The sequence below is a fragment of the Vicugna pacos genome, chromosome 3 (assembly GCF_048564905.1).
Source record: "Vicugna pacos chromosome 3, VicPac4, whole genome shotgun sequence".
Lineage (NCBI taxonomy): Eukaryota > Metazoa > Chordata > Mammalia > Artiodactyla > Camelidae > Vicugna > Vicugna pacos.
The window spans coordinates 115,120,886-115,147,343 of NC_132989.1; the positions used below are offsets into that span (position 1 = coordinate 115,120,886).

At 39.5% G+C, this 26,458-nt stretch overlaps 1 long non-coding RNA gene across 1 annotated transcript; it reads right to left on the reverse strand.

Moving 5' to 3' along the window:
- Positions 1 to 14,944: 14,944 nt before the first annotated feature.
- On the reverse strand, positions 14,945 to 25,714 carry LOC140690015 (uncharacterized). Its single transcript, XR_012065204.1, has 2 exons — positions 25,545 to 25,714; positions 14,945 to 15,358 (listed from the first exon to the last, which is right to left on the reverse strand). It is a non-coding gene; the product is annotated as an uncharacterized lncRNA (long non-coding RNA).
- Positions 25,715 to 26,458: the final 744 nt, after the last annotated feature.

Here is a 26,458-nt window from a genome sequence, read left to right on the forward strand (position 1 = left end):
GTTAGCTTTTCTTTTTTAAGCCATCTTTTGTAATATATGTATGTGCTACCTTAGAAGAGAAAAATGTGGTTTCGACTGATCTCTGCAGTGAGCATAATTTTTAGTATCCTCTGGTAGTTAAAGTGGAATCTTAAATTTATTCATACCTTGAGACTCAATAGTGAAGGATCTCTCAGAGTCTGCATCTGAAGAATTCTATGCAAATTACAATATTTCGAATTGAAGCATATTTTAATGTCGTAGAGAAGTTCACTGTGTGAAAAAGCAAAAGTCAAAAACTTTTTTAAAGTGAAGACTTGGCTGGTATTTGTTTTCCTGTAAGACCAAGTTCAGACTAATTTAATTTTCCTCGAGTTTAATACATCTGACTTAGTTTGGGATGTAAAAAAAGAAAAAAGAAAACAAAAACAGAAAACGAAAAAACAAAAACAAAACTTAAGTTCAGCTTCAGATGTTAGATGAAGCTAATTATTGTGTCCTTGACTGTCTTGTGCAAATCAAGGTGGGTGCATTTGTAAACTCATCCACTGGCCTCTCTGTGATGATTTGTAAAAGAAGGAACTAGAAGAATGATCTGATTTCTCAATCAAGGAGTCCTGACAGCCAGCACATTAAGAAGCTATTAATTCTCGACTTCATCACGCTCATCTCATTCCACACCACAGCTGTCGTAATGATCCTTAGACCAGGTGCTCACTCCACCTACAGAACGTTTCTTGCATCTGTCCTTTCGTCTCCACCGTCCCTGCCACTAACCTAACCTGCACCTTTGGATCATAATCCCCACCAGGAAACAGTGACTGGGAACCCTCACAATGCATCCATATTGACTTACCCATAAATGATACACAGATGCTACCATATTACGTACATTAAGAAACAAGTACAGAAGATGACATTTAAAGAATGATTTGAAAATAAACGTACAGATACCCCGTCTTGATGAAGTGGCGCACGCACCCCAGTTTGGGGACTGTTACTTGGACTATTGCAACACCTCCCCTCCCCGCACCTTCCCTCTGCTCCCCTTTCTCTCCTGCCTTGACACCGACCACTCACTGCCCAGCTTTCCTGGGGTCTCCCTTTGATGACAGCACTTTCCCACTCCAAATATGTCATAATTTCCAACAGCTTCGAAAAGGAGGTGCATCTTCATTCCCAGCTGACACCCCTCCCCTGGGCAGCAGTCGGCACAGACCGCCTGGTGCGCACCTGCTCACGCCCACCCTTTCCCAGGCTGGACAGGTGCATCCTCTCCCCGCTTGGCTTCTACAGGTCTCTACGGAAATCGGCGTGTCACTCCCTAGACTGTACTCACGTTAAAAAAGCCTTTCACAATATATTAACTATATGACTTTTATACCCATTCATATCCCCCTATTCCTGGAGAGAATTTTGTTTCGTGCTAACTTTAGTTTCTTAGACAGGGATATGAGGAAGCAGGTTAGAGAAAACAAACAAACCAAAAGGAAATCAAGTGCAGATGTGTGCTTTTCTTTCTGTTATTTCATGTTCAAACTTCTGCTTTCCCTCAGATTCCTAACACAAAAAACGTACATAAGCCAATGCAGTTTTGTAAATCGTGAAACTGGGTTTATGTAATATGTTGCTCATGTCCTGGAATCACACAGAATCTTCCATTTTATTCTATTTTCTAGGAGAGAAAATATATCTAAAAGAACAAATAAAATCCAAAAAATATATACAGCATATAGTACCTAAGGTAGATTATACACATTTTAGGAAAGCAAACATTTTATATGATTTTATATTCCCAAAAAGGCCTATGGTTAGAAAAATGCTATTTTATTGTGACAACTATATACACATGCTCTTTCTTTTGTCTTTCCATGTCTTTCTTTAAACTCCTCCAGAGCGATACAAAAGGCAATAAAGCCATATTTGGACAGGCTGATTCAGTGACAGATTTCTCAAATGCATGACATTTTGTTTGTTGTATTAAAAGGCCTAAGTGAACTTGGAAGGCATGATAAAGGACTGAATAAAAGACATTTTGACTCTGTATCAGCATAAGCATTTGGAGGTTAAACAGTGAAATCAGCATTAAATAACCCAATCCCAGCAAATAACAGTTAGTTGAACAAATCTTTCCAGAAAGTCTGTTTTTTCCACTTTTCCCCAAGTAGAGCTAACACCACCTCATATTTTATTTTTAATTTTTATTTTTTTAATTAAAGTATAGCTGATTTACAATATTGTTTCAGGTGTAGAGCAAAGTGATTCAGTTACGCATGTTTATATATATTCTTTTTCAGATTCTTTTCCATTATAAATTATTACAAAATATTGAATATAGTTACATGTGCTATACAGTAGGTCCTTGTTGTTTATCTGCTTTAAATACAGCAGTGTGAATCTTTTAATCCCATATGCCTAATTTATACCCTCCTTTCCCCTTTGGTAGCCATAAGTGTGTTTTCTGTGTGTGTGAGTCTGTTTCTGTTTTGTAAATGAGTTCATTTGCATGATTTTCTAGATTCCACACATAAATGATATACAATGTTTGTCTGTTTCTGTCTGACTTACTTCACTTAGTATGATCATCTCTAGGTCCATCCATGTTGCTACAAATGGTAATATTTCTTTTTTTTATGGCTGAGGAATATTCCATTGTGCATATATACCACAAGTTCTTTATCCAGTCATCTGTCAATGGACATTTAGGTTGTTCCCATGCCTTGGCTGTTGTCAATAGTGCTGCTATGAACATTGGGGTGCAGGTATCTTTTCAAATTAAAGTTTTCATCTTTTGCAGATTTATGCCCAGGATTGCTGGATCATATACTAACTCTATTTTTAGTTGTTTTAAGGAAATTCTGAACTGTTTTCCATAGTGGCTGCCCCAGTTTACATTCCCACCAACAGTGTAGGAGGGTTCCCTTTTCTCTACACCCTCTGTAGCATTTATTATTTATAGACTTTTTGAATGATGGCCATTCTGACCAGTGTGAGGTGATACCTCATTGTAGTTTTGATTTGCATTTCTCTAATAAGGAGCGATGTTGAGCACATTTTCATGTGCCTATCTCATGTTTTTAAATGTATACAGGTTAGGATAACATTTCAACATGCATGCCTCCTCATGAATTCCCACAATAGATTGATCCATTCCTGAATTCATTCAGCAATTGTCGTGGGAGAGGAGGCATGAGGAGCAGCGCCTCTTGGCTGGAGGTCATAAGAGACCGGACAGCATAGAAATGTCCAGGTAGCGGGACTGCTGACCATTCTCTGTGGAGTTTGTTGTAAAATCTCTCCTCCAGATTCCCCACAGAGTCACCGCTGAGGTCCCCTAGCTGAGGGGCTCTTGGTGCCCCATTTGGAGAAGTGTTGAGGCTTGTGTCTGAGTCACCATGGGGCAGCCTAGAGATCACAAAGGTGTAAGAGCCAAACCCCAAACCATGGGGCTGTAGGAATGGAGGTGCCTGGGAGCCAAGAAAGTGTGAAGGCTTTAGACATCTCCAAACCATGGAATCTGAGGTTAGAGTGTTCCTTTAACTCTTGTACAGATGACAAAATATCAGCATCAAAGGTGGACACCATCTCACTATGTCCTTACGTAAAATGAGCACCACTGGCTTTATCTTTCCCAAAACTAAGAGAATGCAAAGAAATCCCAAAATAAAGACCACAGTTAATTCCACTAGAAATGATGTTGCTACTGGTAAGCTTTTAAGGGCCTTAATATAAAAGTTATGTTTATTGAAATCAGAGATTCTATTCTTGCCTTCATAGTCAGGCATGGACTGGCTTGAATGGAAATTGATGGAACTGAGGAAGCTCTAGGGTATCTCAAAAATGGCATTTGTGTTTTGTTACTTCATTGCATATGCTGAGATGTTGACAGCCTGTCCTGCACCTAGAAAATCTATTTGCAATCACCCAAATTTCCTAAAACATAAAGAACACAAAGACCCTATAATGTTGAAGGACAATTAATCAACATGAAAGCAAAGGATACGAAAGGGCATTAAAGGTGAAGTAAATTATACAATCTGCTTTTAATTTGATTCCTGAGGAGCTGATAAGAACCCCTCACTAGGAAGTTTCAGTGGTGTGTGGCCACAGGGTCATCTGTGACACCCTGCATAATATGAGGGTATGGGCCCATGGGAAATGGGAATGAGGATTTTGCAAAGAATGGTATCTCCCCATATGGAAAGACACGTAACCTCTGGATGAAAGGTGAAAAACAAAAGAAGAAGAGCGAAAGATGTGTTCAAATGCATGCCTTCTTACTGTGTGACCTGTGTCCCAGGCATGATTTACTAGACCTCAGGCAAGTATGTCGACCAGGTCAATGATGAAGTTCACTTTAATGTTATAACAGAACACATTTTTCTTTGACAAAGTCCTAGCTCCACCCCACAATGGGAAAACAAAATTTTATTGAGTAATAAACTAAGACTGATCCAAGCATTCTGACTTAAACACTCATGTGGGGGTAAATCTTCAGTCACATCTAAGATTTATTTAACTCAGTTAGGGATTGACATTTGCAGACTCTGAGGTCTGTCAACCCCCTAGCCAGCTGGTCCATCTGCAGGGAGCGTCTGTCCTTGGCCTTGGCATGGCTGAGTCCCTCCCGGAGTGTGCCAGCACTGAGCCTGGTGGTGGCCCTCCCCCTGCGCCCGCGCAGATGACCTCCCAGATGCTCTGTCCCGTGCACTCCCAGTGCCCCCAGAGTCACAGCCTGGCCTGGGCACTGTGTACTGATGCACGTGCTCTATTATATTCAGGGATTATAAAACAAGAAAGCGTCATAATTAAATAGCATAAATCCATGGTAACTCTGGTTTTTACTAGTGCCATGATATTAACCAGTAGTCCCTACCTCAGTAGTTAAAATGAGTTTAAATTTAAATTCTCATTAAAGACTGTGGCAGTATCAACTCTCACTCATAGAAAAGTTGGAAAAGGACATTATCTATCTATCTATCTATCTATCTATATGCATATATACACAGTATAAATATGAAGATTTTATGTTGCTACTTTTCTTTAAATATAAGCATTTTTGTCTCATAATTTCTTCTGATTTCTAAAGGACACATAAAATACATGAAAGAAATATCTTGTGTTTATTTTTGAGACATACCCCTTCACTTCTTAAAATTTTGAATTTTTTGTGAAATTAAATGTAATATAAAACAGCAAAGGAGATTTCAAATAATAAAGGTCAATACAAAAGAAAGAACAGGAGAGGAACAACACGAGACACCCAACACAGTGGATTATGTAGCTGACGCTGAATTCGGGCTTTAGTGTCCTGGCAAATACGTTAGATCATGTAATTTTCACAGCTGGCAAATGCCCAGCCCTGCGCAGTCGGAACACAGCCCCTGGACTGCCAAGGAGGAGAAACAAGCCCCAGCGACCACTCAGCCCAGCCGACTCCTCGCCCCTGGACAAGCCAGCCCCGTGGCGGGGAGTGCACACCCAGCGGATGGGGCCAGAATCCCAAGACTGGATTTTAACTGAGTCACTGAGCAGCTAAAAGTTATTTGTCCACCTCCATAATAGATATAGTCATTCTTTTGTACTTTTTGTAGCGTTAAATGAGATGCAGTAATCAGCTATCACTGTAAAGTGGCAGTAAAAATAAAATCTAAAGCACATGAGTTGACATGGAAGGGAGATCTTTTCCTAGAACGGAAATCCTAGAAGAGTCACTATATGGGATCTCATAATCAATTAACTGTAGCACCCAGGTGCTCTCCAAGAAGACCACAACCCTCCTCAGGACCTAATGGATCCGGGTGATTTGTGCATCCCAGTGCTTCTCACATGCTGTCTTACACACCAGATAATGTGCAGCCATTGCGTGTTGGCTTATTCACTGAAGAAGCAAAGAAGTGAGGACTTCTGTTTACAGAGGGGCTGCTGGGAGTCAGTCACCCTTCTCAGCACCCAGTAGACTTTACCTTCCATAATTGAATCATGATTACAAACTCGTGAGCAAGATTTTATCCCACTTTGTTAGAGCAGGCAGATACTTAAATATGAGCAGAGAAAGCAGGGCACAGGCCAAATGGCAGACATTGGGCAGAAAGGAGGGGCTCAGGCCAAATGCAGGAAACCCCACATCACGTAAGCACCAGGGGTCCCCGGGCAGAGAAGGAAAAGCAGAAACCTCTGGGCTGATAAGTGGTCACACGTTTTGGAGTGATGAGAGGCCTGGAGGCAGACAAAGAAAGGTGGGAAAAGGCAGGAACCTCCAGTGCCCGAAGGTAACCTCTCGCTCTTTATGCACTCATTTCAATAAATTAGCCTTGCAAATTAGAAGTACCCATCATGCACCAATGCCAGGACACTTCCAATCAAGACTAAATAAGGACCGAAATCCATCCTCCCCTCAGGTGGAGCTGGGATGAAAATCAGCGAATATGATCCCAAACCCTTCCCTCCCCAGTGAATATTCCGCCCATTCATTTTCACACCCTATGCAACCAACTTGCCAAAGAAACTCAGGGCAACCACTCACCTGAACCTGCCTGCTCTCGCCTATCCATCCCTTAATAAGTTCCACTTTACTTTCTTAGCCTCCGCATCTTGTCTCTGGATTCTTTCTGGGATGGGACAAGAGCCTGGACACCAGTTACATCTACCAGCAACAATTTTACAGCCGGGGGGAAAAAACCAAGAAATTAAATTATTTGCCAAAGATCAAACTGTTCATGAGCCAATTATCAGCATAAAATCATGCTCACGTTTGAGTATCATCCAAACTAAATGCTGTTGACCCTTGAACACCATGGGCTTGATCTGCACGGGTCTAGACTCCAGTGTGTGCGTGTATACATGTGTCTACCTGGTTGTACGTGTGTGTATACATCACTATATATTTTCCCTTGACCCCACAGCCACTCTGTCATTCATCTATCCACCTTTATTACAAAATACCTCAAAAGGGTCATCTACATTAGGTGTCCCCAACTTTTTCTTCTCCCGTTCTCACTTGAGAACCACTCCAGATCACATCAAATTACTGTTTTAAAGACATTTGGAAGAGTTTCTCTCTGTGTGATTATGCCATCAACTCAATACACAGGTCCTTCATTTCATTGTCACTTTGTTTTCAATTGCTGATTCCCTTCTTTAAATTTTGTCTCATAATTGTTTAAATACCCACTTGTTCTCAAAATTGAGTCTACAAAGGAAAGGACCACTTCTATCCCTGTCTCCTCTGTGCTTCCAACTGATAATCATTCTCCTAAATTTTACAGTTTACACTTCCCTCTTTTTTCATTTTTTTAATGTACTGTTATTGAAATATAGTCAGGTTACAATGTTGTGTCAATTTCTGGTGCACTGCACAATGCTTCAGTCATATAGGAACACACATATATTCATTTTCATATTCTCTTTCACCATGAGTTACTACAAGATATTGAATATGGTTCCCTGTGCTATTCAGTATAAAATTGTTGTTTATCTATTCTGTATATATTAGTTAGCATCTGCAAATCTCAAACTCCCAATTTATCCCTTCCTACTCTCTTCCTGCCCTGGTAACTATAAGCTTGTTTTCTATGTCTGTGAGTCTGTTTCTGGTTTGTAAATAAGTTGGTTTGTCTTTTTTTTTTTCAGGTTCCACATGTAAGTGATATCATATGGTATTTTTCTTTCTCTTTCTGACTTACTTCACTTAGAATAACATATATACATATATATACACATATACACACACATAGATATTTATGCATGTGGATGTGTATGTGCTATGTGCATGTACTGTGTGTATATATGTGTATGTGTGCACGTATGTAATTATGTATGTTTTCTTAGGTAAAGAGTATATACATTCATTATTCAACCTGAAAATCATTTTACAGTATTACATAAATGATATCCCTTACATATTTCTATGATAGCATAGCACTTTATTTTGTGGATGAGCCATATTTTATTCAAACAATTTTCTATTACTGAAAGCTTGAGTAAGGTCAATCATTTTGTTACCATTTTTGTATGTTTTTGACGGAAATCACTAGAGTTAAATTTGGAGTGCATTTACTTTGGGGGAAAAAATGTATGTTCTCTTAATCTGATCTAGTGGTAAAGTGAGTAGTGAAAACAAGAAAATTTTTTTTTCATCAAGAATAATGAGTAAAATAGGTTTGGATCAATCCTGTGCCAAATTGGTGGGCCCACTAACTTTGACTTTGAGGTTAGTCATTTGTGAAAACACTCAGCCCAGCCAAACTGTTCGAAGGTGAGCTGCAAATGCAATTAACTTCCAGGGCGGAGAGGATGGGCTGTGAAGTGGGGAGTCCTGGGGTTGGCCAAGGACATGGCAGTTTTGCAGCAAGCGAGGCGCGCCCTCCAGGTGTCCTGTGGAAATCGACTTCACTCATAAAACCTAAGGAGCCAATGAGATGTTTGTAAATCGTGAGTCATAAAGCCTGGAGTAGAGGAGGCGCCCGGTAAATGCCAAACTGTCATTATGATCAACATCAACAAAATGCTGCTGTCGGTCGGGCCACTTCCCTGAATCCTTCCATCCCCTGACATTGGAACCGTTGTCGTGGAAGTCTGAGTGCATGCTTTAAATGGAACCCTTCGGCCTGACTTCTTTAGTTGACTTCAATTACTTGAGGAAACTATAGCCATTTGTTTCACCCTTTCACTCACATAATCTTTTCGAAATAACTAAGAAATTTAAAATCTCCTGTGAGGATATTATCAGACCAGTGTCAAAAGGGCCAGAGTGAGATCTTCACATGTGATGATCCTGAATGTATTTAAACCTCAAAATATCCAGTGAATCAATAGCACCGATTTCACTTAATGTGAATATTGGGTTCTGAAAAACTTCTTCAAATTAGATATTAAAGGAAATCTGCATTATTTTGGAAAACACTTATTTATGTAGAACAAGTGCCACAAAATCCATCAGAGTGACCTACTTTCCTCATGAGAGACACATAAGAACTTACACGAAAAGCTTAGAAAAGTATTACACTCTAGTCTTTTGAAAGTTGTGGTTTAAAGAAATGGGTGAGAACCAGTCCTTTGGGGAAGGTAGGGTAAGCGGTCACACAGTTTTCTCGCAATATTTGGGTCAGAATTCTCGTTCAATTAGAATTCTGTATGGATCCCTCTCAGGTATTATAATTTAAATTGAATATCACCATGTTGTTATACTAAGGAAAATCTCATTTCCTGAGATCTTCCTTGGCTCAATCCAATATATTTTAGTTATTTTCACTGAAAACTCATGACCGATGCAATTAAAATAAATCTACTGCTGAGCACCGTATTTCGGTATTAACTTTCCATGTGAAAGAGGAGGGAAAGAGGGGCACATAGATGCTGAAGTGGTTTCCAGCCCGGAGCAGACGTCCACGAATTTAGCTACTTCTTATTTCTCAAGCCGGGTTCCCGAAACTTAACATCTACTGAAAGCTGACAAAGATTTTTCAAATCATGCTTATAATTAAAACTGCATTAAATTTTTTTCTTACATGAGGATTTATAATTAGCAAAACGTCTAACCCATGGTGGTAAACTCATGAATTTAGTGACCTTTATCTTAACACTTCTCTAATGTCCCTAAGATCTGAGATTAACCAATATTTATTATTTCCCTTGACAATACCATTGGAAAAATGATAGATATAATTGAAAAAAGCCCAAAGGATTTATTAGATACATGGAATTACTGGCTCATTAAGTTAATAACACACACCATGCCTGAATCTAAATCTGTCTGTAAATAAACAAGAAAAACCTATTATTCATTTGAGTAGCCGGGATGGTCTACAAACCTGATGAATGAATTCCAGTAAAGCATAAAAGTGAAAAATGAAAACTCTCAAAATACGTTGAGAAAATCAGTTTGCTGCCCACATCCTTTGATTTCTGGGCTTCAACTCCCAGCATTACAAAGGTCGGCAATGTTTATTAAATTAGTCACTATTTCTTTAAAATCCCAATTAGTATTTAAATACTTGTCAGAGAGACTTCAACACTCTTCAGTTTAAATAATCAGCATTCAGTTCTGACATTAAGATGTTTGATTGGGAAGTGATTTCTAACAACTTTTTATAATTTTTGGTAAAATTCTTAAAACTTGTATATTTTCTAGCACAAGCCTATTCTATCCTGTTGTCTCCTGATTAATAACATGATCGCAAAGATTCTTTTTAATTCCCTTGATTTCTTTTGTTTCATTTTGCTTCATTTTTGAGTATTTCAGATAATATTGTTTTTAATAGTGTAGCTCTACATTTGATACAGTGTCTCTAATAACAGTATAAAATTCTTAAATTAACATTTGTTTACCCTTAAACATAAGCTTTTCCCCTTATGTAAAACTCATCTGTATATAAAAGTTCACTGTCATGTCAATGAAATCGAAAGAAATTTTAAATTTTATTCAAACTTCCCATTAATGTTTCTTTCATTGTGTTCAACTTTACATAATCATTTTCTTCATATCCTGTTATCCTTTTTAGTGTGTTTCATAAAAATTTAATGTGCTGCTGTTAAAACCAGCTCTATGAGGGCCATTACTGCTCAGGTGAATGAAGATACTGAATAACAGACAGACTGAAGCACGAGTACGCAGCCCAGCGGCAGAGGACACTATGTGCTCGGCTGGGGTGGCTGAGTCTGAAACGGCAAAGTGCAAGAGGCTATTTCAAGGTTTAATTGCTGCACTTAAAGTCATTTGTCAAGAACAGCTCAGCAACCTGTTCACAATTTAAAGAAAAAATATCACATTCACCAGTTATCACAAAAAATGAAATCCCCATGAAGAGTAAAACATATATATATATATTCATTAGTGTGGTCACAGAGCCTCAGGAAGATACAGGGATTCAGAAATATGATAGGAAAGAAGGAAATATTTCAGAAATATACAGGAAGGAAGGAAGGGAGGAAGGGAGGGAAGAAGGAAGGAAGGAAAATAGGAGGAAGGGCACATCGAATTTTTGTTTATCATTCAGGTGGCCCTGTTGGAGCAACAAAATACAGAACAACTCACTTTGTAATATATTTTAGGTATAATTTTTAAATACATATGGTTAAAATATTAATTTTTAGAGAAGAAAAGTAGAATCTCAAAATTCTTCAAAACTAGTAATAAAATGATAAATGGTGCTTTTGATTCACATGTGAGGATTTAGCGTGTGCTTAAACTCCATTTGCACAGATCTGTCTGACTCAGGCAGTGAGTTTAGGGCAGGAGTGACATTCAAAGAACTCAGAAAACTCACCAAAGCCACAGCATAGGTAAGCACCGCCTGAGCAAAACACCGCATCCAGACTGTGTTATGATACACCATGCCACCACTTTTTACACTTATTTTTGGTTTGACATATCTTCAAATCATTGAGAAGCTCCTAACTGTTCTTAATGCTATAAAATGAATTTTCTAGTAACAGCATCATGCAGTAAACAGACAATATCTTCTTGTCTAATCTCTACTGCAGTTCATGGGGCCACACAGCTCAGAGAATAAGGCAGAATTTATAAATAATGACCACAGTGATTGAGTCGAGATATTGTGAAATTAATATATTACTAAAAAGTGATAAAATCCTAGAGCACTTCATTTTAAATGAATCCCTATACACTCGCTTTGGGAATTAGCCATGCAAAATCCTGTAAGTTTTTCTGACTTTTGTATTATTGAATTTCCGCTGCCATTATTATCTTCAAAAAACAGAGGTCAGTTGTAAATGTGAAATTAAGCTGTGTCTCTACTCTGTGGCCCATTTCCCAGGTGTGGAATCATTTTCCATGGCTTAAAGAGCTATTTCAACACCCCTACAATCAATGTCTCTACATTATCAAGACCTTTTAATGAACAAACAAGTGAATACATATAAGAAACATCTGTCTATCGTCTTCGTACGATATAGGAGAGTGAGAGATTCTTAAAACCAGTTTGTTGCACTATGATTGACGTAAAAAGCTGTACACATTTACTGTATGCAATTCGATGAGTTTGGGGTTATGTGTCCACTCCTGAAATTATCACCACCATCTAGGCCATAGACATATCCAATTGAAGGAGTATTTTAAATATTTTAACACATTTTTATGAATTTTTTGAAAGTTTATGAAATTTTTGAAATACAGGTTTATATTGTGATTTGTTAGTTATCTTAATTTAATAGATACAAATTTTAACCTAATACGGTGAAGTATAAAGCAGAAAGAGAGCTTCCCATAACATACTCTCTTCCTTTAGAAAACAAATCAGGCTGGTTTAGATTTTTTTTCTCACACACCAGAATTTTTTCCGTACATACAGTAGTTAATGTACAATGGATTTGGTTGTGTCTATTTTATGCACCCACATAGATAATATTATTTTTATAAAAATAGATGAACTATAGTCATATACTTGCATTTTTATCTTTATATATAACCTATAATTCAAATTGTCTATAATTTGATTCCAAAACGTTTACTGAGGTACAGTTTCTAGTGGGCATATCACTGAGCATTAAAGGTACACACCCAGGTCCCAGGCGCCTTACTCTTTCTGGGGGGCAAGTGGAGCCAGAGACCCCTGTGAACCTCAGCTAGCTCCCTCTGTCAGCTTCAGTTGATGGCCAACTAGAGAGTGAGGGGCATTTGCAGAAGTCAGATGTGGGGGGAGGAGATGAAGAAGGCCCTGGTTCATGACTGAACTTAAGCCACAGTTCTGCACTGGGTTATTAATTAAATGGTATTGTCATTCCCTATGGTCCCATGTATGCAGACTGCACAGTGCAGGCGGAGAGTGGAGAGTGGGGCCAGGCATTGTAACAGCATCACATTCTGACAGCACTTGGCCCTCTTGTGTTTCTATCATCACCAAGAGCAGCCCAGAAAGGCACCTATGAGAGGTCTTCAAGTGGCCACCATCCTCTTAGAAAACCCCTTTCTCATGGGCACATTTTATATGTAAATACCTTGATCCCTTCAGGCAGCTACAGCAAAGACTGGGTTACCATTCTACCTCTGCAGGGTGATTTTACAAATCCTCGCTTTTATCCATTTAAAATCTGTTTTATTTACTATTTCACACCTTAACCTGCAGATCATTTTAATTTTCATCTTGTCAATTTTAGAAAACAGCTCATTGTCGTCCTCAAGTGTAGACAGCAATATTCACAAAGTTTCGTTAAACCTTCCTGACAGTATTTTAAGCTGTGCATAAAAATAAAATAGAATGTTTAGTAATATTACATAATTAAAAAAATAAAACCGTAACAAAGAATGTATGTACAGAAAAACATCTGCCTGCATCAAAGAGATTGAATTCTTTTTATTTTAATGAGAAAGAAAAAATTCAAGTCTATCATCATGGACAATTGCTAATTGGAATTCTTGCTTTTTACAAAAGAGAAGAAAAGACATATGGTTTATACTCTTGATAGTCTCAGGTAGAACAAAAACTGACGATGAGAAATAGAAAAAAAAGATTGGAAAAAGAAGTATTGAGAGGAAATTGAAGCATGTGGTATTATCTTTTGATGGTCTAGTGCATTTCAGGTTTTCATTTGTAAGCATGTTGGACGGTGGGGACATGGCAAAGCTGAGCGCACAATTTACTTGCAACCATGCATTACTTACTCCGCATCGACCACCAGAGATTTACGACCACATGAGATATTTCATAATGGGCACATCTGTCTGAAGCCTGAATGTCTTCCTGTATTGTCACGCATCAGTGAATGGCGCCTTTGTCAGCAGTGGGTAGCTGCAGGTATGGCAATTAGAGTGAAATACGTGTCAGAGTCACTGATTAAAATGACGCCTCAGACAGAACCACTCAGAGCTGGAATCGTAGGATAAGCCCACGGTCACCTCTGGGATTTCGCTCAGACCAGTCGGTGATTTGGATTTTCATTACATTGTTTTGAACTCTTTGAGCTGGGGGATTTGTCATTTTATTTAGTGACCAGAAAATATGGTTACAGAGCCAGGAAATGATGTAGTAGATAGAAATTGTACACAACCTAGTGACAATCGTTCTCATGTGGCAAGTCGGGGTCGTACTCCCCAACTTTCCCATTGAATCTCTAACCGTGAGGATCCAGAGGAGAATGCAGGGCTGACAGCTGTAGCTACACAGACAAATGTGTCACCTCGTCCAGGGAGGCCCCTCGCTCACCCACGAAAGACTGCAAGTGGAAAGGAGGCGTGTGCTCCCCTGCCTCCCGCTGGCGCCCGGAGCTCCTCTCTGCCTCAGTCAGACTCGCTTTCTCCAGGTGCTTCCTGAGCTGTCTCCCCCATGGACTGTTAATCCCAAGGGTGTGTGTGTGTTTGTGGAAGTGGGACCTGTGTCGAATTTTGTTTCTTCTCTGGGTTCAGCACCACGGACGACTAAACAAAAGGAACTTATTTAATATAAGGAATAAATAGATGAATCAATGAATGATAATTGAAGGAGTGAGTTTGTGGCGAAACTTCAAAACCTGATTTAAAAATGCTCTTTTTGAACGATGAATTTTCAAAACTCAAAGAAACAGCTGTCGTCTGGTGGAAGAGAGAAGGGAAGTGTGTGTAGTGACCTACACCCCTGTCATCGTCCCAAGTAAATCACTAAAAGTTCCAGCCATCCTTGAACTTTCCTGCTTCCAGGAAAATCATCACTTCTCATCCCTCAGGTCAGATGACACAGCCTAGTGTTTGCTTCTATTGCTACTGTTAGGCACCGTCATGATTCTTATTATTATATGTATATTAAATACTGAAACACACTCATCTCTCAAAGCAACAAAATTTGTTTTTGCTGTCATTTTTTAAAATTTATCATCATCCTGGATTGGTGCTTTTTATTTTTATAGATTTTTGAGATTTTAAAGATAATTTTAAAATATCCTTCCCACCCCTTCCCAGAGAATACACACCCAGGGAACTAGTCCTTGACCTATACACTGTGAAATGTGGGATGCAGTAGGAAAAAATTATGAGTTAGACAACAAAACAGAAGTTTAATTAAAATCTCGGACCAGCACAAACCTGGACAATTTAGCTTAGTGCTTCAGGTATTCCAGAGTCAGAATGAACTAAAAGTCACCAGACAGGAAGATTACTGAGGGTGGGGACGACCAGGAAACTCCCCCCAGAGCTGGCCCACGGGCGTTGCATGGAATGTCACGGGAAGAGACTGACAAAGGGGAGTCATTCCAGGTAGGGGGGAAAGTGCCTTCATCCACGGGTCTAACACATATTGGCCGAGCCCAGTCCTCAGCAGCGTTGGGGCAGGGAGCACTGGTCTCATGCTGCTTACGCCGGGGAGCGGGGCAGAGCAAATTCAAGGAGATGGGATGTACCAGGACCTTGGAATCAGTCCTATTCCAACTTGGCCGAGATTGTGCACAAACACTGTTGGCATAAAATTAGAGAGAAGTCCTAGTCAGAGTGTCTCCAGTATTTTCAATTATTCTCACAAACCTGAATAAATTAATCTAATTAACAAAGCGTTACATTGAGCCTTCAGGAGCCTCAAGTTCGTTAGGTAGATACATAGCTTTTCCATCCTCACAGGTGATAAGGTCACCAAATATTTCATAGATCGAGATGGTAAAATTTATAACTCTGACTGGTATGTGTTGATTTCCAGCAGCAGAGAACAAGGACAAAATTCCAAGCCAAGCAAAGCAACACATTTAGACCTTATGCTAGGACATGAAATAAGTCACAACCACCCATATTCACACCTCTAACTATAAAATGTATGACGTTAATTTTGTCTTTTATCATAAATGTCATCAAACTGCATTCATTACTTTATTGTGCAACATTTTTACATTAAATATTTTGGAAAATCTTTCCATGGCAGTATGAAAATATGGGTTATCATGATTTATTTAGCATGTAATTTTATTTTATCTATTCATAATACATAGGTTACTTATTCTACATTCATTTGTATTTTATAATTTTTCTTACAACTATTAAGTTTTATAAAAGTAAATTCTACTTACATGTCTTGTAATCACCTAATGATATAAGATAATTTGTTTACTTAAATTACTTTTTTTTATTCAAAATCATCTTTAAAAGCATTAAATTACTAGTGATTGACATTTGGTTAATGAGGTCATATGTGAATTTATATATTAAATATATATGTTATTATGTAGTTATATAAACTATATAATATCCTAACACACAATTTTCTTAAAATTGCAAGCTTATACTATAATAAATATAACATAATATGTATAAACATTATATATTACATATGCATACTACTTATAATTATGAGTAAAATTTAAATTAGCCAGCAGTGTGACCATTACAAAGGGTTTTCTTATTTAGGAAAAATGTACCAGAAGCAGCGTTTCCTACGTGCATGATACTGTTTTGAATAAAGTCATATCAATTCCGTGAATATCAGTTCAGTTCCCATGATTGATCTAAAAAGGGTCAAAGTAAATCTGCCTTTCCAAAATACTAATGTGGACCTAATTTCAGTCCATTGCTCTTGCTGAGATATTTCTGTTGAGCTTAATATATCGAGAGCAGGAAATTATTTTCACATTTAGGTCATTCACATAATTAATTAAATCTGAATTCAGATGCATTTTAGAGAAGTACCCTAGAGATACTAAAAATGTCAAGATGCAACATCGTTGCTCATAGCTCGCTACGTTCGAGCCAATAGGAAAGTAATACAATCAGAACAGTTCCTGCACTAGTAACTCCTTGCTGATGAATGAATACCGGCCGCTCTGGGCAAGGTTTAAAGCAAGTCAGGTTCACGGAGACCTGTCTTATGACCAGCAAGCTTTCCTGGTGTCACCTCCTAAGTTTAAGCTTTCTATTTCTGGATTTATTCTATCGTTTAGTAAGAGCACAGTCAAAAAGATAAGAAAACTCTGATTGTCACAGAGACATAAAAAGAGCTGAAAGACCAATGTATTTTTGATATAATGTCAGATTTTACTTTTACTTCTTTTCTATGAAAAAGAATGAATCCAAAACCCTTTCAAATAAAATTAGTAGAGTGTAGTATTTCAGCCTGAAGTCTCTGGAAGAGTCTAGGCAGCATTGCTTGGCTTTCAATCTGTTCATTTCCGCCTTTTGAATCCTTCCTACGTGAAGCAGAGGCTTGAGATGGTACAGACAAAAAAACGAAAACAAAAAAACTAAAGTAGAACATAAGCCTGATCTCTTAGGCCCCTTGAAAATCAATGGGAAGAAATACTGCCTTTGTTCAAAGTAGATTATGGCTCTTATGAAGACTTAATTGCTAAGAATGTTTTCAGGGATTTGTTTTAATCTTGTGAGTATACTATAGGATTTTTAGTTTCCTTGACCCTAGGACGGGTGACCAGGTGGGGGACACGTGAGTTCGTCTTTGTCCAGGTGCACCTCCTGCAGTAGTGAGTGCTCTGTGGGTGGGAAAGGGAAGCATATGATGCTGATGGTCTGGGAGATTTTCAGTTCCTGAATCCTACCATCTTTTCTTCTAGGCACCTCAGAGAAGATCTGGAGAGTTGTGGTCCTCTGTCCCCCCGACAGAGGACAGATCTGGTAAGGGGACATGTGCTATAAACCAACCACCAAGCCCCAGTAACCGCCCCCTGGAAACTGGACTGGACCACGGGCCCAGGTCAGGGCAGGTCCAGGGCAGGCTGAACTGAATTCTCCATCTTTCCCCTCTACACTGGCCTCCATAAGTTCTCTGCTGCTGCTTCGGAAAAAGTAATCCTTATCCCATGAGACTGAATCTCAAGGAAGAATCAGACCATGTCCACAGACCTGTGACCTCATGCAGAGTTCTGGCCTTGAAATCTGCCCCAGCCTTGGAGGAGGGAAAGGAGGGCAGAGGGAAAGTGAGAAGAGCTCGCGTGCCCTTTACCAGCAACTCATTAATCCACCAGCCTCTTGTGAAGTCAGTTACCATCACCCTACAGTCTGGCCACCCCACAGGGAACTGAGGCTCAGGGTCTCTGAGCTTTGATTCCCCTGAAAATACCGTTTCTGACTTTATTCATTCAAGACTTTGTGAATGGTGACATTGCATTTTATGTCACTGTAGGCTCAAGAAGGTCACATTCTTATTGGGAACAATCTTAAAAAGCAAATAAACAAATATGGAATGCAATAAAAATCAAGACAGGAAATGGAGCTCCAAATGCCACATTTCTTTACATTGTAAGACCAAATTCCAATCAGCGTAGCAGCAGACAAGTGCGCCTCCATTGCGTGGAATCAAATTATCTGACTTACCTTTAGCAGGATAATCCTGACCTGGGGAACATTTATATATAAGCAACTGAGCGAATCAACCCCCAAGTAGACACAGACGGGGGCCAAGTGTGCAAAATCTCCTTTGCTTTTGACTTTGCTAGAAGAATGATGCTTAAAATGCCCTCTTAATTTGTAGTTTTATCCTAAGATAGAGTCACCTGGGGGTAAATAAATAAAATATGTAAGCAGAATAAAGCCGGAAATGCTTCTCACTGGTGACTTTCCCTTACTGCTGGGAACAAGAGTTTTCTAAGCCTAAACTGAGTTAATGTGGACTATTTAGCTAGAATACTCAGCTCCCCTTGGTAATATTACTCCCCCTGACTGCGCTGTGAGAGAAGGAGTGCACCAGGACGGGTGTGCCGACCCAGTAAACACACCACTGGCACACGATTGCTTGTCCTTGCTCCCGCGTTCTGTTCACTCACCCTGTTGCTCTGTCTTCTGAACATTTTCCTGGGCTGATCTTGTTTTGTGTGCTACCGAACCTCACCTCGCGCAGAATGCAGTGTGTAATGGAGTGGATGGCATTAAAATTGTGGCTCATTAAATTGTGATGAGATTTTTGAATCTATCATCCAGTTTTGGTCATTCCTCCTTCAGTTCCCTGTCCTCTGGCCCCATCAGGGTTCATGAGAAGCACCTTCGCTGTCACAGCAGCTCTTCCAGCTGCGCCTTCACAGCATCCTCGTTATCATCACTCCCCGACATTTGCCCAAACTTGAAAGTGGTGGGAGGTATTGGCACCATCATGGGCTACTTTTTCTTACAGATACGGGCTCTGGCCCAATCACCAGCTACCAATCTTCCAGCAAAATAATTAAACTCAGTTGCCAAGAATACTGCTGGACAGTTACTAAATTAAGGCAAACTGAGTTTAGTTTTAATTTTTCTTTCAGCATTGGCAGATAGTGTATGCAGATATAAGCCGTTTCTAAAAGCCAAGCAATTGTCATTGCCCAAAAGTTACCTGCTAATAGTTCAGCCATGCCATTAGAAGGCTTTCCTTAAATTATCCTTTCAGTTCTCACAATGTCCAGGAATCAGGAACGTTTGCCCCACACCCTGGAGGGGAGACGGCGGTGCTTAGCCTGAGGCTCGGGGCTGCTGTGGCTGACGGTTGGTGGTATTTCTCAGTGGAAGTCACTGAAAAATTTCCGGATCTCTAAAATCTTACCCCTTCTATTTCTTCTTGTTCATTCCATATGTATTAAAATCAGTTTTTTTTTCCATTTTCCAAAAGTAATAATAAAATAAAATCCTGTAAAAACCATACCATATTTTGGAAAATAGGAAAATCTGATTTTAGTATTATCTTTCATTATGATACCATAAAAGTATCTGTTAAAGATCTTTTAAAATGTGTCCTCAAATTCTAAACTCCTTGTCTAATAAATTTCACTTTTGCATGTTTCTACATGTGTATGGATCTGCACATACTTAGCCATTATAACAAAGTAAGCCAAAAATGTTACCTTCTTTTTTCAATAATTGTTAAACCATAGACTTTCTTCTCAATTCTTGCATTATCTTCCCAATTATGTGGTGTACACTACCTCATGATTCATTAGGACTTAACCATTTCTTGTCTGTTGAATTGAAATTCTGGCTATAGACAGAAATTCTCCCTAGTCTGCGTCCACGTCTCCAGTCAGAACTGACACAGTTGATTATTTCCATATACATGTTACAGCCATCATCACTGTCACTTTAATCAATGTATCAAAATATGTCGGCATGTGAGTTATCTCTGAAATTCAGCTGATGGTATTTCTTGTATTGCTTGGAGCTAGTGGTCTTCGCTGCCTTTTTCCACTCCTCTCCCCTACAGTGGCCCCGAGCTTTTGTGATTGGGGAGGGGGGAAGGATCTGAGAAGATCCTTGTGACACAAAAGCAGTTGCTGCTCAGGCACCATCACTGCCTCATCAGGGAGCCGTGGCCGTCTGCAGTTCTGGGTGGATGGAGGGCTCTCTTCTACAATGCTTCTCTCAGATTGCTATTCAGCCATTATTAATCCAGGATGTTGGCATTCAGTATAGTTGTTACTTGAGAATAGGTTCTTGTCTCATTGCAGAAAGAATTCAGAGATGAGACACGGAGGTCAAGAAAGTAAAGTGAGGACATGTTAAGTGATAGGATGCTCTCACGGGAAAAGTGGGCAGACTCAGGTAAGTAGTGCGCTGAGTTTCTTTGGCAAGCTGGTTACACAGTGTGAAAAAAAATGAATAGGAGGAATATTCACTGAAGAGAGAGGGGTTTGGAGTCATATTTCCTGATTTTCATCCCAGCTCCACCTCCCTAAGGGGAGGAGGGATTTTTGTTTTAATTTACTCTTGATTGGAAGTGTCCTGGTGTTGGTGCATAATGGGTACTTCTAATCTGCAAGGCTAATTTTATCTTAATGAGGGCATAATGAGCAAAAGGTGACATTTAGATGCTGGAGAGGCCCACCTTTTCCCACCTTTCTTTGTCTGCCTCTAGGATCCTTGTCACCCCCAAAACATCTGGTTTCTTGTCATTCTGGAGGTTCCCGCCTTTCTCCGTCTGCCCAAAGATCCCCGTGGTCCACAAGATGTGTGGTTTCCTGCCATTTGGCCTGTGCCTTCCTATTTCTGCTTATATCTAGCTGTCTGCCTGCTCTAACATGGTGAGAACACTTTAGTTATCACAGTCTAATGAAGAATGCTATACTGCCACTTTAATAATTATGCCATACATTATAGAGGCAAAATCCTGGTGGGGCAATGTTTTTAATAACTAGTTGCTATAATTCCAAAATTATGCCATTATCCCTTGGAAATGAGTGCCAGAAATTGCTAGGCTTCCTGCAGCGCTGAACACGTGGCATCCCACTGATATGCTCACATGGATTGCTTGGACTAGAAGTTCCTACAACTGAACTTAGAGATGCACCATTACTTGGGGACAATGCAGTTGGCTGGGGGTGTTTTTGCTTAGCTCTTTTCTCTGATGGGTTTTCACGTGCAATCATATTTTGAAAATGCAATAATTTAATTGCATTCATGAATGCAGTTTATCAAACTTTATCAGACTTTATGGAGCAACCTCATACAGTGCTTTTGCATTTAATTTCCCAGACTGGCAATACAGCTTCAAAGCGGTCGTCAGAGTGAAAGAAACCTTTCAACTTCTTACAGACAAGGAAGACAGATAGCAAGATCTCAAAATGGAAGTTCACAGCAAAACAGAAAAGAAGCCTGGAAACTGTACCCCTGGAAAAAGGTTCCACCGCAGCATCCACGCCCAGGACACGCTAGCCAGCAGGCAGAGGTCGTCAGTCCGCATGCGTGTTCTCCAAAATGAACACGTTGCAGTGCTCCTCGGTCCTCTCCTGCGCGCAAAGTGCTTCACTTGCAAGATCCTTTAACATTGCTGCTGGCAATCCTCAACTTTCTCCTGTTGCAACCCCATTTCCAGGGCACTCGCCACCTCCTTTTGGTCTCATCTGTATCAGCCCAGTCCTCTTCTCACGGCTGTGGTCCTGCTGGGTCCAGATGCTGCAAAGCTGAGATCTGAAAATGTGCATTCTTTACCCCGGGTTCTTTGTTTCCGCAAGGCTTTTACTCATTTTTATTTATTTATTCCAATGAATAAATGGAGGCAGCGTTTCCCTCTCTCTGTCTGAATATATTTTCCATGCTTCTCTTCTTCGTATGTGCTCTTCTTAAAACTTTCTTTTCAGTTTCTACATTTTCATTTGTTGTGCTGTTTTCTGTTGTTGCTGCTGTTGTTTTAATGTGGGTTGTTGAGGAGGAAATTTTTCTCCTCTACCCTTCTAGGTTCTTTTGGCTGGCCTAATAATTGACATAAGACAGATTAACAGAAGAAAAACTAATTTCGTTATTTATGCAAGGGAGTCCCATAAGACTATGAGACCCAGAGGCAGGCAGGCAATGGAGGCTTATCTGCTGTTCTGAGCCAAAAAGAAGGGAGCGGTGCTCTGGGACTACAAAGGAGAGGAAGACAATTTGCAGGACAATGGGAAGAGCAAATACTTGGTAAACAGGTGTTTGTGCTTCCACACAGAGACAAACTTGGCCCTGCCAAGCTCCCCTGGCTCAACACTTCTCACCCTGTACTTTGTAGTTATCTTTATAGTCACCTTTAGTGATGGCTGTCTTCCTGGACCAGGTCCTCTGTCTACATTCTTTCAGGCAGTTAAGAGGCAGATAAAAAGCTCTTTCTGAGTCTTTCAGGCCTTGATTGTCTCCAGCTCAAAATAACTCCGATGTCAAAGTGGCGCATTTCGGGGGAGGCTCATTCTGAACCCCTTCAGGGTGAGCCCGCCTGTCTTCTTACTTCAGGCTTCTGGTCGATAATTAGAAAGACCTTCCCCATTTCAAAATTATTCTTTAACCATATCACATCCGTGGTTTTAACTTTTCAAGTGATTTTTGATACGACTGGAATTTGTTTCAGTATAAGTGGTGAGGTAGAGAAACAGTTTTCATTTCCAGATAGCTAGGAAGTTGTTTTGATCACATTTATGTAATAATCCATATTTTCCCACTGGTTTGAAAGGCAAACTGCATTTTTTTAAACCAAATATATGTGAGTTTTAGTTTATTTCTAGGTTTTGAATTATGTTTTATTGGTTGTTCCACTCTCTTCAAGCACTGGTGCCACTCTGTTCTAATGAGTGTTGCTTCCTATTACTTTTTTTATTAAGATATAATTAGCATATAATATTGTGTAAGTTTAAGACATGCAAAGGTTGATTCAATACATTTATATGTTGCAATATAATTACCACTGCAGCATTAATTAACGCTTCTATCATATCACATTTATCATTTATCTTTTGTGGGTAGAACATTTAAGGTCTAGTTTCTTAGCAACTTGGAAAAATATAACACAGTATCATTGACACTTTCTTCACTGTTACATTTTTAATTTCTGGTAGAATTAGTTCAATTTTATTACTCCTCGATTTTGGAAGTGGCCTGCATATTCTTGCACACTTGTTTTCCCAAAGAACCTTAGATTTAGCTTATGTATGTGCGAAAGAAAATTGCTTATACATTTATTGCTGTTCACTGAATACTGTGTATAGGCTAATTTATGAAAATTGGCTTCTTGACAATAATGCTTTTCTTTTTCAGTCCAGGAGTAGAATAGACATTTCCATTTGTCTTCTGTTGCATCTCTCAGTAGCATTTAAAGAGTCATTTCTCTACATTGTGTATATGCTTTTTAAGTTTATATTGAGCTATTTCATGTTCTTGTATTAGTCTAATAAATGGGATGTTTCATTCCAATACATTTACTAAATGCTGTTTATGTTTAGTTAAGCTATTGATTTTTACATTAATTTTGTACTCAGCAACTTAATGAATTCTGTCATTGATTTCAAAAATATTTGTATCTGATTCTTTTATTGACTCTCCACACAGTGCTGACTCCCCTAATACTCAAACCTGAAAATCATCGTTTATTAGGGGTGTTCCCCAATATGCATGCAACACACACAACAAAATTTTCTGTTTGTTTTCTGTAAACCAATATGTATAGATATATTGGTTTGCGGAGCTATCTCTGCTTTTCTGGTATGTAAAATAGAAAGTGGAAATCTGAGAGAAACCCATGGACAAGACCATGATCTTCTCCTCTTGTTCTTACCTACCTCAAGGGAGACTGAGACTGAAACAGATAATTCCCTTAAATTCGTTTTGTCTGTTATAGAGAGTGATAGGATAGCACTTTACCTCATCAATATTCAGAAATGAAAAGAGATAGTAAACTAAGAAAGGTAAGTACGTAGGGCCACGTGTGTTTCAAGAACGACACCTCGTCTAAGGAGTGAAGTCGTGCAGCGTGAGCCCTGACAGCTGGCTTTTCCTCTTGTCATGTGAGTGCCTGATCTAAGCTTTGATCGCAGGGGCCTCTGCTTTAAAGAGGCGTCTCCTTCCAGGAAGGCTGTCTGGAATAAGCACATTGTCAGCCTGGGCTAGAAAAAGAGCCAGGCCACCTTCTCCATGGGGCTCCTTTGTCCTAGAGATGCTGGTTAATTAGGACACCTGGCAGTTGGGGATGCTTGGCTTTCCTTTCTTTTTCTCTCTTCCCACACTTTAAATTCCTGCTCTTATATTTTAAATTCACCAATAAAGAGTAGCCCAGGAAACCCTAAGCCTTCGCTCTGGACCTCAGTATAAAAGCAGAGTCCCCAGCCCATGAGCACTCCCGCCCCCACCGCCACCTGCAGCCTCACCGTGCGATCCTAGGTGTGCTGTATGATTTCTAGGTCTCGTCAGTAATCAACCTCCATTTCCTCTGTTTCTTTCTGCTGAAGGGCATCTTGCCATCATAATAAGAAACACAAGGGCTGGTGCCACCGCAACATTGGTTATTGATAGTCTGAGGCCAGCACATGTAGGTTTTCCATAAATGATATAGATTAGCAGAGCAAGTGTAAGTCTATAGCTTAGAGAAAAATTCAAATAGTGAGTATTAATATAAATGAAGGCTGGGTTTTGAAAAAAAACACAGCCAAAAGGTATGTTGAGTATTGGGAGAATGAGCATTTTGCCAACACATCTAAAATTTCAACTGCTTGACACACAGAAATTTATTCCTGGCTTCCAGCATTCAGTAAAGCTAGCAGAAAGTCACGCAAAGTATTTTGGGTATAAAGGTTTTCATAAAAGATTAAAATGTATGTAATTGCTGAAGATCTAATCATCTCCACAAAATCAGGGAACCTGCCGCTGGTGTCAGCTGGCGGCTGAGAAGTGGGTGATGGTCAAAATCTGACGAGAAGCTCCCTCAGTACTGAGGATCCTCCAGGGGTCGCCCTCCACCTGTTGCATCAGTGGCAGTGAAATTGATGGTTCCCAAGAGCCACCAGGACACCTTGGGAAACCTGTGTCTGTCCAGGGGTCCAAGTGCAACTGAATTCCTCTCTCTGGCAAATTTGAACCTGGAGCCACACAGCAAAGGGATTCTGGGCACTGTATTTGCTAACCTTGCCGTTGTGAACAAAAAGTGTCACCCACCACTTCAGTAAACAAAGGATGTTGTGGCCATAAAGTCATCAGCCACTACAGCTGTCCGGATGCTGTACTCTGAGGGACTCAGGAAGGAGAAAAGCAGGAGACTGGCCCTAGATAGTGAAGGCGCATATGAAAGGATTGACTTTAGTAAGCCCAGACTCTTGCATCTTCCCACACATAGGAAAGCACTAAATTCCTTAACTTACGATGTCTGTTTTGTGATTAGCAGTCATCGTCTGATGTTCAACTACATTTTTTTTCCAGCAAAAACACCTGTATATCCCGGCTCCTCCCTTACCTCTTTGGAACGTCCCTCAGAGCTGTCGGTCTAACAGGCAGGAACAGGTCCACCACCCCACCGGCCACAAGACGGGCTTGGAGGTGTAGTCCCCAGTGGGAAACGACTTCCGAGGGACCGTTCCTTGTACTAAAAACAGGGCCAGTGGTCTTGGTAAACAGGCTTGCAAAATGAATAACTGAAAAATAAAAGTTCAAATCCACTTTGATATTTAATTTTAAAAAATCAATCCTGGGATCAATACACAACATGAATGAATGGTTTCTCAGCACATTTATATGCTTGGCACTTTAGATTTTTTTTCATTTTTAAAACACTATAATCTCAAATTTGGAATACACTAGAGTTTTGCCCAGGATAAAAATGTTATCTAAAAAAACTCAGATTTCCATTTATTTTTTGCATTGAACCAATATATCATCATTTGTCTTCTACTGTTCACACTGGCCATTAGCCTCTAAGAAACAGTTTTATTGTTCTGGAATTTCTGGAGAGTCTGTCCTCATAAAAATTGATGAAAACAGTTTTGAACTTCTTGATGCTACATACGTATTTTATGAAGACAGGGTAGATGATTTTACATTTCATTACATCACACACTGATATGTATTTTAAAATTCAATTTAATAAATCAATATTTATTTAAAGGTTTACAAATATGTATACTTTTCCCCTGTTTGGGCTAAAAAGAATCTAGCTTTGCACTATTTGAAATAGTCTGTCATCAAGGAGAAAATAAACGTACACTTTTCTGAACCAACATCTTTTTACCTCAGCTAACCAGGAGATTTTTGAGGGGCTGACTTAACTAGGAAGGTGATATAACTTTTATGACCAAAAAAAGCAATTTGACTATTAAATGAGTTAAATTTTACATCCCTGCTTTTGGCGTAGGCTTTCCAAAGCCAGGTGGC